Here is a 12,935-nt window from a genome sequence, read left to right as displayed (position 1 = left end):
TACCTGGATGACTCATGGAAAAAAATGAATTTGACTTCATATTTTAATGGACATATGCAATAGCATTTCTATTATAATTTCATGGATTCACGAGCCCACGGCTTTGAGTGTACATTTCACCTATTTTACAAAAAGTTTTTGGAACATCGTAATTAACAATCATGCATTATGACTGTTGGTTCAGAGCAAAAATAAAGTAATAATACATCTGGATCATCATGTCTTGGGTTGAATAAATAAATGTTTAAATATTTTGTTGGACTGTATCTGTATACCACACATTTCATTCATTTTTCTCTTTGCTTATTTATTATTTATATTATTTTTCATAGTATGTTTTTTATATAATTCTGTAGTTTAGCATACATTGTCTAAGTGTCATAGAATTGTAATTTGACATCAATCACTATTTTTAAGACTTTTTTTTTTATTGTAAAGGCAGATTTGCTGAGAAGGAAAGACAGAGTGAATGATCTTTTGTTCATTCCCCAAGTAGCTCCAAAGGCCAGTGCAAAGCTGATCTAAAGCCAGGATTCTGGAGCTTCTTCAAGTTCTTTCAGGTAGGTGGAGGGTAGGGGTGGTCCCAAGGCTTTTAGTCATTCTCTGCTGCTTTCGCAGGCCACAAGCAGGGAGCTGGATGGAAATTAGAGTAGCCTGGGTATGAAATGATGCCCATATGATATCCTGGAGCCTTCAAGGCAAGGGTTAGCCACTGAGCCATCGTGTCAATGTCCATGAATTCTAGAACATTTTCTAAACCCCCAAATAATTCCTTAGCCAATTGCCTTTAGCAGCACTAGCAACTCCTGACCTATTTCCTACCTATATAGATTTTCTTATTTAGAGAATTTCAAACAAATTGAACCATGTAATATGTACACTGCAGGCCCCAGTCTCCCAAGGATTAACTCCACAGCTTAGCTTGTTTCTCAGAGGGTAACAGGATGAGCAATTTTGGCCTGATACATCTAGCCACTGGCTTAACCATAAGTTCCTGCTTCCTATTTGTCAAGTTATCTGCCAAGGGATTGGATAAACACTGGGAGGAACTCAAGGGATTTAGGGTGGCCACTACTGGGAGGAACTCGAAGGATTTAAGGTGGCCATTTGAGGACTGGATAAACACTGGGAGGAGCTAGGCAGAGTATAAAAGAAAGCCTGGAGTTGCAATAAAGATCAATCTATCAATCTATCATCGATCGGCATTCTGTGTACTGCGTGTTGTCTTGTGTTGTCTCACTGCGTGTTTTCTTGTAACCCTAGTCCCTCCGCTCAGCTCGGGGCGTTGCCAACAGTACACACTATATAATACATTAGAGACTTACTCATCTTGTAGCATATATGTATACTTCATCCTATTCTATAGTTGGACAACATTTCAGATTAGAGATATAAGCTACTATGTTATTCATTCTAAGTTGATGGACATTTGTCTCCCCTGCACAGGGGTCTTTTGGCTCTATTTAATCATATCTTCATTAGTACTATGAATCAATTTGTTGTGGACATATTCTCAGTTTTCTTGGTTGTGTGGCAAGAAAATTTCTGAATCAAATGATAAATATAATTATATGTTTCATACATTCCATGTGTAAAATTCACTTTGATTAGTGCCAATTAGCATGGATTAGTATGAATTAGTGTAAATTGGCATGGAGTGTATCACATTATTCTCCATCTAGTGAATATTTTTAAATGCTTTTTAACATTCCATATATTGAATTAGTATGCTAAATTATAGCCAAGTGTGCCATATTTTGCTCCATATATTGAGTATTTTTTCATGTTTTCAATATATATTAATCCTTTCTAGAGAAATATTTTTTAACCTGTGGCAATGTCATTATTGTGGTTTTGTAATACTGAAATTTTAGCTTTATATAATCTTTCGTTCTAATATCTCATCATGTAGTTTTGATGCAAATATCTTATGTATTTTTGATTCAACTATCTTATCATATATGTAATTTGCAAACATATTGTTCAATGTTGAAGTTTATTCACTTTCATTCTTTTATTCTCCATATTTAATACCTAAGATCTTTACCTATTGTGGGTATAGTTTGTTACTTAGATGCATATTGTAAATCTGGGTAATTAGTATATCCATTCCCTAATGCATTTGGTATTGCTTTGTGTTGAGACTATTAAAATGTACATTTACCCATTTTCTAACTATGATCATTTATACTACATATTATTGATAACTCTGGCCATTCTATTACTCAGCAGAGTTATTTCTCTGTTGTGCAAGAAAACAGAGATTATTTTTCTTATCTTGTTGTCAATTTGTACTCATTGCCTAATCTGTCCTGATCCTCCCCTCTTCTGTTCTCTAGTCAGACTGTGGCAGTCACTTTTCTACCCTAACTTCAGTAAAATAAAATGTTTTTTTTTAGATTTCTCATCAATTTAGGCTATTAATGCTTTATCTGTCTGGTTCATTTTATTTAATGTTTCATCCTTAAAGTTTGTATATGCTTTCCTAAAATGACAGGAATTCTTCTATTTCTATTCTTCCTTCTTTCCTTCCCTCTATTCTTCCTTCTTCTCTCCCTTGCTGAATCTTCCAGATCTTTTCCTTTTTCTTCCTCTCTTCCCCTTCTTCTCCTCCTTCTCATACTCCTTCAAGTGTGATTTTTCTGCAAGTGAATATGACATCTTCTGAGAACTATTTCCTAAAGACCATACCTTTTCTCCATTCTTTTTCATTAGTAATTAATTGTTTGAATGTTTCAATTTTATCTGGATTTTTATTCTGTCATATTGATGTACTTTTTCATGAAAGTACTGTGATGCTAAATTGTATAAGAACTCCAAATCCAACATACATTTCTAATTATCTATTTATTTTATTATTTCATTATACTGTTCTATAGTCTCTGGAAATCCCATTCCCACATTCTCAAATCCCAACCCCTGTGATTTTCCTCATGTCATTACATTAGTAGTCCTTCACAATTAGTCATATGTCCATCAATCTGCTATTTAAGTGTATTCTGATATTGTAGGCATACAACAATGTTAGAGAGTCCATCATCCTATTGTCCACAGACATTCAAATATGTCCTGTCCAGCAGGACAGTCAACGGGGTCGCAGCCACCTAGGAGAGAATGAAGGGACAAGAGACACAAAGAATGGACAGCAAGACAGTAGGTCTGATCAAGCTGTCAGTTTATTGATTTCAACTGAGGGTTTTTATATTCTTCAGTAACTAAGGCTCAGGGAAAGAGAAGCTGGGATGCAAGCCATGGTTTCAAGACCGATTGTTCTTGAGCAGCCACCATATCAACAATAGTAACCAACATATCGACAATAGCGTAGGTAATCAGTAACAAGATGTTGGTAAGTACAGCATCAATCAGATTCTGAAACAGTTGCTAGGAACAATTGAAGCTAAGCTTGTGATTAGTTTCATAACTTCTTTCCCAAGCATCTAGCCAACCGGGGGTTTCCACTGTCCCATAGGTCTATATTCAAAATGGCTTCAGTGTGGCTATACTGCATGGCTCCTGACATCTCCCCCTTTTTTCTATATATCAGTGAAAGCGGCGAAAAGAGAAAGGTTCGTGAAGCAAGATAAGCACTGCCTGTCTTAGGTTCATTCTGAGGGACCCTCAGCTCTTACCCGTCTCTGGGCAGCCCTGTCAGTCATCCAGGGCTCCCTGTCTTAGGTTGGCAGGGTATCAGAAAGGTGCCCGTCATTGGCTAAATGCTTATCTGGCAAAGGCTGTGCCCCATTATATTAGACAAGCCTCTTTGAAGACTGGAGACGCATGGCATGATGTGGGGGGTTATCACTTGGAGAGTCCCGTCAGATCTTATCTGTCTCTGATCACCTATTAACACATCATGCTCAGCCAAACTTGAGCGCTAGGATTTTCCACAGCCAGTGCCATCATGGCTTGTCCAATGACAACTTGCTCCCAGGCCTGCTGTTTGTGCATGCAGTACAGGAAGAGCATGGCAACTACTAGTGCAGCAACCATCAAGGTTTCTAAGGCCATCATCCTGCTCCATTCCTTGAACATGCAAGCTGCCAGTTTAATGCCATTTAGAATAACTTCTGAGATGGGTGGAACTCGGGTCTCATTTACTTTAATTATACTGGTAGCTAACTGGTGAAATTTAGGAAGGTGCTAGACCATTGTCCCTGGAGGTATTGGTTGATTTTTATCACTCTGGCCAAAACATTGTGGACTTTTACTGGAGTGACACATATATGATGGTATATTGGGGAGTAGCTGGCTGGTGAGATTCAAAAGGACATACTTAACAATATATAAGTATTGTTGAAAATACTAACATTCAAGAATCTCATAACACTAACATTGTTACATGTACACAAGACAGTTTTACCAGGAACCAGAGGCCCTAACTGCCCATTATCCCATCTAGCTCCTACATTTCCAAACAGAGAAATGGACCCAGCTGCTTTTAGGGAAAAGGGACACCGTTATCTGTTCTTAACTACTTCCTGCTGAGAGGGGGGCGCCGTTGGGTAACAGCAGCTGTAGGGGATCCATCTAGTGGTTCCTGATAGAAGGCAGAAGTCATTAGGTGTTCGATGTACATTCTGGCACTTGAAAGGTTTCTCTTTCTTGAAGTCTAAATAACAAGTCATAACATAGTTAACTTTCCCAGCCTAGCAGGTTGTGAGTTCGGTTAGCAGTTTGAATACTTGAGCTTCAGAACTTAGATGTAAAAGAATTGTTAGCTTTCAATCTTTGTCAGAGTAAACTTTAATTTAAGACTGTGGACTAGATTTACATCTGTCTAAATTAACTCCTTGAAGTCTCAAATTTTGGAACATATTCAATGAGCTCAATGGAACACATGAAATTTCTTTGGAGCTGCATGAAATTGCTAACCTAGATCAATCAGAAGGCACAGTAACAATGCAAGGGTTAGCATACAGCATCAGGATATAAGCCCATCACAGGACAGGTAAATGCAAACTGACTTCTTAGAGCAAAAGAGTTAAATATTCAGACATAATAAAAAACTGAGATGATAAATCTTTATACTAACATACAGCAAGGTGTACTATTAATTTTACTATGACTCTGAATATACAGTCCTGCATGGGAAGCCAGTGTACACAGTGACTCTAGTGGATTTAACAAATTAGCACTCTTATATGTGACGTCAGTTATCACCTGAGGCTCCAGACATGCAATGTTTAGGCTGTGGAAGCCTCTTGAATCAACAACAACCCCATTAGACCTGGCAACACACAAAGTGGAAGTTCTCTCCTCCATTGAGAGAAGAGCACAACCATCCTCGGTGGTTGCTTCTTTGCACTGGGGCGTGGACCACTGAGCTCCTTCACGGAGGGACACGCTTAGCAGCAGTGTCCTGGCATTCCACACCTGATATGCTTGCTCTCTTGCTGGCTCTCCTGTCAGATCAGAATGCCTTTTGGGCTGATTCTGAGGCCACTGAGTGCTTCTTAAAATTGACAGTCTATGAGTCTGCTGTAAGAGCTGTTTCCCATGTTGGAGCATTTTAACATTCTCTGACATCTGAGTTATCATTAAACACTTGCATACATATACCCATATATTTTCCATCTAGCTTATGAGGATTTGGGCTCCCATGGCCAATCTTGAAACTGTACGCTAGCAGTAAGTCCATTTAAAATCGTGTAGAACTATTGAGCTGAACAGATCTTGTAGGTCCTAAGAAAACAGTAACAGACATGACTCTCTAAGAGCTTAATTATGCATCTATACATAATTTTTAAAAAGGATTTAGCTTAGCAATTTTCATTCATAAACATGTACATGCATATCAGATAACACACATAAAACAAAACAGCTTTTGTAACAGCTACTTGAGAATTCTGTTAAGTATGTTCAAGTTACCAATTGTTTAGAATTACATTTTGCTCTTAGTAATCTGAATAAACCATACCTATAGTTTACAATTAAACTTTAGCTTTAATGGATGCAATAGACTTGCTGGAATCCTAGAAAGCAAAATATCTATGTTTAGCTCTGATACCACCTGTAGGATTTTACACACTCTTGTACTTTTTTAGACTTAGCCGTCCTGGCTTCCCACTGGCAAGGTTTCCCAATGTCTTTTCTGCAATCCCCTCTCACCCCCAATTTAATTTTTTTTAGATTTAATTAATTATTTGTCTCACAATTAACTTCATTAGCAGAAAGATACAACCTTTGAAACACATTCTTCTGAGTTTGAGACTGTCAGGGGCCTATTTAGAAATTCCAGAACCAGAAGAGTTAAACCTATTAAATATGCCAAGAGTTCTTAAAGTATCTGATCAAAGATTCCTCATTATAATATCCATTCACTTAGTCAGACTGATTCAAACAGCAACACATCAAAAAAAAATTTTTTTATCACTTATAAATGATCACCCAAACATTTTAAAGTAAGTACATACCAGAAAATACCCTTAAACACAGTTCTTTTAAATCATGAGAATTTAACAAAGACAATATACAGAACACAAGGGATTATCTAACTGAAAGGCAAAATGTATATTTCCTTAGTCAGTCACCAAAAGGGAGATATAAACTTAAACATGGGAATTAGTGCATAAAATCATCTCTTAACTGTTTAAGAACTGTAACAAACTCAAAGGTTGGAACAAGAATAGAGCTTACTGAAGCTGGATAGACAATTGACAAAGCTACCCATTAAACAGAGACTACCTAAAGTTCAATGTTTCAATTTTTTTTTCAATGCTTCAATTTCTTAACAGCTTTCAAAATTGGAGATATTTTTATTTTTAGGTATTTACTAGCATTGCTATGTATACACACTTCAAAAACTTTTTTTGAATACAGATATCAATTCTAACATCAGCATGTATTAGGTATTAATGTTAAAGAGTTACACAATGTTGTAATAGTATCTTTAAAATTATAGCCAATTATATGTAAAGCTTACAAGATTCATTCCTCAACTTTTCTTAAGACATTTTCTTAATAAAAGGATACCAACTTTAAATACAATGGCTTTAAGCAATTTTCAATCATTTCTCATAATTCATGGAAACACATTTTAGCACAAATCCTCCTCAAAACTGGGAAAGAGAAGTTTTTTCAGTCTTCTTCTAGCTGATTTGGAAATTTTTCCCTTTTAAAATGAAGGCAGATAAGAATCACCACAACAGGGACAAAGTCAAAGTCCCAAATTCTTCAAAGGGCAGACTCCAAGCATGTCCCTTCCTTGTTTTATGGCTGATAGGCCTGGAGCTTCCCCTAAACTTCTGTTTTATTGAAGTCAAGAGAGCTGAAAAAACTTAAATTTAGCTGTTGTCTTGAGAGACTACCTTGGAATTTACTGAAGTTAGTTAACAGGTTTGGTTATCAATAAAATGAAAATTACTTAAAAGAAGATGTTAAAACACTGTTTTCCACAAAGACTCAGACTTCAACTCCATTGTTTTAAAGGCAAACATTCAGAAAATATACACATTATGACCAATTTTACTATACATCTTTAAAGAATTCGTTGTTCTCCTGCAAAGGCAAAATCTCACATATTTCCTTGTAAGTAAGAACACAAGTAATTTACAATCTGGATCGATTTCATGAGTAGGAAACATTTTGACCAATGAACATAAATGCTCTTCTATTTTAATAGCATATATGATGCAATAAATTTAGCATAATTTTGTAATATTGTGAGATTATAATCCAAATTATTTTAAATCACAAGTACATTATTTAAATTTTGTCTCAGCCTTTGAGAGTTCCAGGGAGTAAAGATGGCTAATTGAGGAAGGAAAGTGTATCCGAGAGTGTAAAAAGAGCCACAAGACAAAGTCGGATGGAGCACAGATCTAGAAAAAGAAAACCACCAAACACGGTCACTGGAGCTCCCTGGAGGCCATCAGAGAGAAGTTGAACTTTACAAAGAACAGCTGTTGAAAATGCAAGATGTTGTAGTCAGCAGCCCAGAAGTAAGGTGAGTCCAAGTGAGCTACAGGAGGGCACCCTTACCCACAAATAAAGGATTGGGAATTTGGAACCAGAACAAAAGGGAACTCCCAAAGGGAACCCTGCCTCCTACTTCTTGCCCTTGGCTTTTGTACTTCACACACATGTTTTGGAGTATAATTGATATGCTACATGTATATTTAATTTTCTTGTCTCTTAATTATTGATACATGTATTTCTTAGTTTCCAAATCATAGAGAACTTTCACTTAACTTTTTTTTTTAATTCCAACACTTAACTCTAGAGTGTCTGAAGAAAACTGCTAAGCGCTTTTTGTGTTAAACTAGTTTCCTCATGATCAAAGGTCTGAGTGAGAATGGACATTTCCTAATCTTTGATTAAACATTATGTCAAATGACTGTGTCACTAACTAACCTGTAAAGCACATAATTCATGGAAATCATCTGCCAAAGACCAACACTAAGGAAGTACAAGGATCAAACATTGTTTTGCCCTTTAATTAAGTGTATGCTTCTAGTCTGTTTTCTGTGTCTGTAATTGCACATGCATGCTTTATTTGTTCCAAAGAATTTTCACAGATTTCTGGATTTTATTTCTATTCAAGTCTGGTACTCGATAGTTTCCCTGTAATGTACCAATCTTTTATAATGAGTTTTTACCTTATAGCATTCAATTGAACTGTGTCCACTTGTGCATAGCTATTTAAATTCTAGAAGGAATATTCCTTACATAAATATCCATGTATGCAAACATTTCTACATGACTGACTCTCTTAAGTAAAATGCATGATAAGATACTATATTTCAAATTTATTATAAGCTATCATTCCAAATCATATTCTTTGAGAAATGAAACACCAATTTGGCATAATTATTTGTTGAATATTGTCATTCTTTTTTTACGCATCAGCGATTTTTCAATAGTTTATATTGTAGACTGGCCATTGTGGCATAGCAAGTTAAGTCATTTCCTGTATTCCCTATGGAAATGCCTGTGTTTGATTCTCCTGTATGCTTTTCTACGCAGATTCCTGCTAACACATCCAGAAGGCTGTAGAAAATTGCTCAGACCATGGATTCCTTCTAGCTACAAAGGAGACAGGTGTAGCTGCAGGCTTTGACCAGGTCCAGTGCCAGTGCTTCCTTTCAAAGTAATAAGAAATAGACTAAAAAACAAAAAATAATATTCTCAGTAAAATATTTTTATAATAACTGGCAATGAGACTGAAAGTGTTTCAAAAGCCACATGTATTCCATCAGAAAATGAGCTTATTGGATGGGAAAACATTCTGTAATCTTTTGAATTGAAGACACGTGGAGGCTGGATGTACATTGAAAGTCATCCTGGTGGGCCCCAGGAAGGGGTGTCCTGCTCAGATCCCAACTCCAGAGACCATGTGCACGTGACCTGTCCCCGGGCATGCCTGGAATCGGGGGCTGCTTCCTTTCGGGGTGAGTACACTGAGGGGGGAAGTCTCCGTGACTGGGTAGGTCTGGGGCCTACCCACCACCCTCATTGGGCGGTGAATGGGATTGGGGAGGGGGCGCAACCTTGGGCCTGGGGATTTAAACTTCCAGCAGCTGGGAGGCTGTTGGTGGGCCCCAGGAAGGGGTGTTGTGCTCGGATCCCAACTCCAGCCACCATGTGCATGTGGTGAGCTGTCCCCGGGTGGCCAGTGCGCCATTTGGTGCCAGGCTCTGCTTGCTGGTCACCCTGCCAGGGAGCTCTGGGGTAGTGGTTGTCTGAATTGCTGCTTAGGTAGCTCCAGGTTGATCCCATTGTGCTTCTGGGATCTGAGTCAATCCTAAACATTCCCATGGCAGTAACTCTTCCTTTGAAGAACTTGTAAACCCATAACAATGCTGAGCGGTGAACACCAGTTCATGCAAAAGCTAAGGCTTGGGGCTTGTCCAGCAGGATATCCTTTTACCTGACATGATGATGACTCGGAGACTGGTCACCTTAGCCAGGGCCATAAGCTAGGTGTGACCAAGGAGCCTGCCATCAATCACAGGTAAAGAAACCTGCAGCAGTCTGGACTGGTCAAGGCAGCAGCACCCGAAAGTGCATCCAGAATAGGGTGTGCGGTGGGCCGGGCTGAAACATTCACCAGCTCACATAAGGCCAAATGGAAGGCCAGACTGAGCCGGGCACTGGCCTAAAACCCATTGGCATGTATGAGAACTAGGTCTGGGAGTAGATCAAGTGGAGGATCTTGGAAAACTCTCCTGGGGAGTCATAGCTCCTGCTGGTGAACATGTGGTCCAGACCTGGGTGTCAGACAAGCTGGGCAAAGTAGCTCCAACAGTTGGGTAATGTGTAAATTGGTAATGGAATGGCATGTACTGGGCAGGACTGAGCAAACCTTAGCCTACAAGCAAAACTGGAAGCCAGGATGGAGCACAGGTCATGCTGAACTAGGCTCTTGTACCTAATGGTCTACATGAGTCAAGTACGCTAAGCCACAGTGTCTAAGGCGGAGGCCAGGACAAGTGAGGGACTGAGCCAAGCTGAGTCAGAGCAACCACTGGCATGCACGTGATCTATGGCTGGGAACAGGCCCAGTCGGAGAGCTAAGGGGACACCCTAAAAGGGTTGAGGTTCCCACCAAGGTGCGTGTGCTGGAATGGGGGGCTGCGTTCTAACTAGGAAACAGTCGTAATCTCCCGTGGCACAAGTGTGGACTGGGATTGGATGCACCAGGCCGGGTCAGACCCCAATACCATCTGGTGTCCTGGAGAACCAGGATGGATGTGGGACTGACTAGGCTGGGTCTCAACCCTCTACTGAGCCATGTGTGAGCTGTATGTGGGTATGGATGAGTCATGGCTGGGCTGAAATATCCAACAACAAGAACCAGATTGGGTTGAAAGCCAGTCAAGAAAAACCACTGTTCCTGCTAGGACAGGAGGTGGACTGAGTAGGTCTGGCTCATGGACCCCCGGTATGCACAAAATCTGGCATTGGGAGGGGTTCTGATGGAGGAGCCTGGGCAACTTCTCTGGCAGGACACAGTCCCTGCAGGTAAGTGCAAGAAGCATGATAGGAAACAGCCCAGAATAGGCCATGGAAAGTTTCCCACTGGCATACATTTGGCATGGGTCAGGGGCAGACCAGGCTGAATCAGTACATATCATCCATCCACTGGCAAGTCCGAACACCAAAACAGAGTGTGGGTCGAGCCAGATTTGATCGCAACAAAACCCAGTGCACAATATGGAATGTCAGGGTGAGATTGCCTGTACTGGATGTGACTGCAGCACCCAACCAGCACGTGGGAGAACCAGGAAGGGAGGGGGCAGAGCCGGCAGGGGGATTAAGGAGCTGGTCCCCTCGCCAGACAGCTACTCCCACTGGAGAGCGTGGGCTGGGATGGGGACAGACCAGACTAAGCAGGGCTACAACACCTGTGTGCCGCATGTGGACTAGATCAGGGAAAAGCCAGGCTGGGCTGATTATTCCTACTGGTGCAAGCATAAATCAGAGTGGGTGAGGGATGTTTTGGGGGCTTAGCCACAGCATCAGCTGGCAGAAGCTGGCGCTGGGGACTAATTCTGTCAAGTCAAACCACAGAACCACCTAAAGAGTGCAATTTCCGGGATTGAGAGAGATCTGGGAGGGAAATAGTGGGTTCCCCCCTCTTGGGTTACTACTCCCACGGAAGAGCATGAAAACTAGGACAAGGAGCTGGGGTGGCTAGATAGAGAGGCACTCAACAACCGCCATGAGGACTGGAATGTTGAGCTGGTTAGATGGAACTAGACTTTAATACCCATTGACATGTATGAGAGCCGAATGGGGTGTGGGACAGACTGGACTAATGTGCTACACATACTGGCAAACCAGGGTAGGGGGCGGGCCTGGTGGGTGTTATTGTGGGTCACTCCGATTAGGCTGCAGCTCCCACTGGTTTATGTGAGGGTAAAGTACTTGGTGGGCAGAAGCAGGCTGGACTGCAACACCCGTTGGTTCCACTGCAACTCGGGACTGAAACCAGAACCAACCCAGCAATTGCAACCACCAGCTGATCGTGGTGATGGACTGTGCCGGGCCCTGTGCTTGCTAGAACATACAAGAATCTGGTCTGGGAATACCTCAGTGTTTCTGTGGGGATCTCCCCCATCGAAATGCTGGACTCAGAACCCTAGCCAAGAAAAGACAGAAGAAAGAACAGATCAATCAACCACCTCAGCTAAATGTTGGCAGCGAAATACTGGGCAAATGAAGGCTAATAATCAGTGGATTCTTCAACAACCTCACCGAGCTGGGACTGGCGAAAATGGCAGCGATTCATAACTGGTGAACTATTAAAACCACTTGAGCAAGTATCTCAGAGCATGCCCCATATCGGGGACTTGGGGCAGGTGGGAAACTGGGTGGGGCTTCTCCCTCAATATCCCTCTTTACCTCAGATACAAGAAGGAAACAATACGGACATAATAGGCTTACCCACTTCCCTATAGCCCCTGAACCTTTTTACCGTAACTAACTATATAAAGATTGTCAACAATATAAATAAAAAATTAAAAAAAAAAAGAAAGTCATCCTACATTACAGGCCTGCAAATGGATGAATTGAGATTTTTCACACAATTCTAATTATTTAAAAGATTGTTCAGAAAAAGGAGATCTACAAATTATGCACTGAGTAAAGTTAAGGGTTCTGAAACCTTGATAAGCGGAATTGTCAGAAAAAGTTTGGATTTCAAATACTTCATAATTTTTGTAGAACTTGTGGGACACACACAATGATTTTTTAAAGCACACAAATATTAATTAAATTTTCAGAATTCACATACACATTTTATTTTCTTTTTTAAAGTTTATAAATTTTTCTCCCATTTAGGCTTGGAATCTCCAGTTTTTAAAGAGGATTTGAATCTTGAAAACAACTTTGTCTTCTGTGGGTAGACTGAAGAGTGTTATTTTGTCACAGGAAGAAGATAAACTTGCATCAGATCTTCACTTTGCTAAATTAATCAGAAGACGGCCCATAAA

This window comes from Ochotona princeps, chromosome 7 (genome assembly GCF_030435755.1).
Source record: "Ochotona princeps isolate mOchPri1 chromosome 7, mOchPri1.hap1, whole genome shotgun sequence".
Taxonomy (NCBI): Eukaryota; Metazoa; Chordata; class Mammalia; order Lagomorpha; family Ochotonidae; genus Ochotona; species Ochotona princeps.
Note: the sequence above shows the minus strand (reverse complement) of the source record.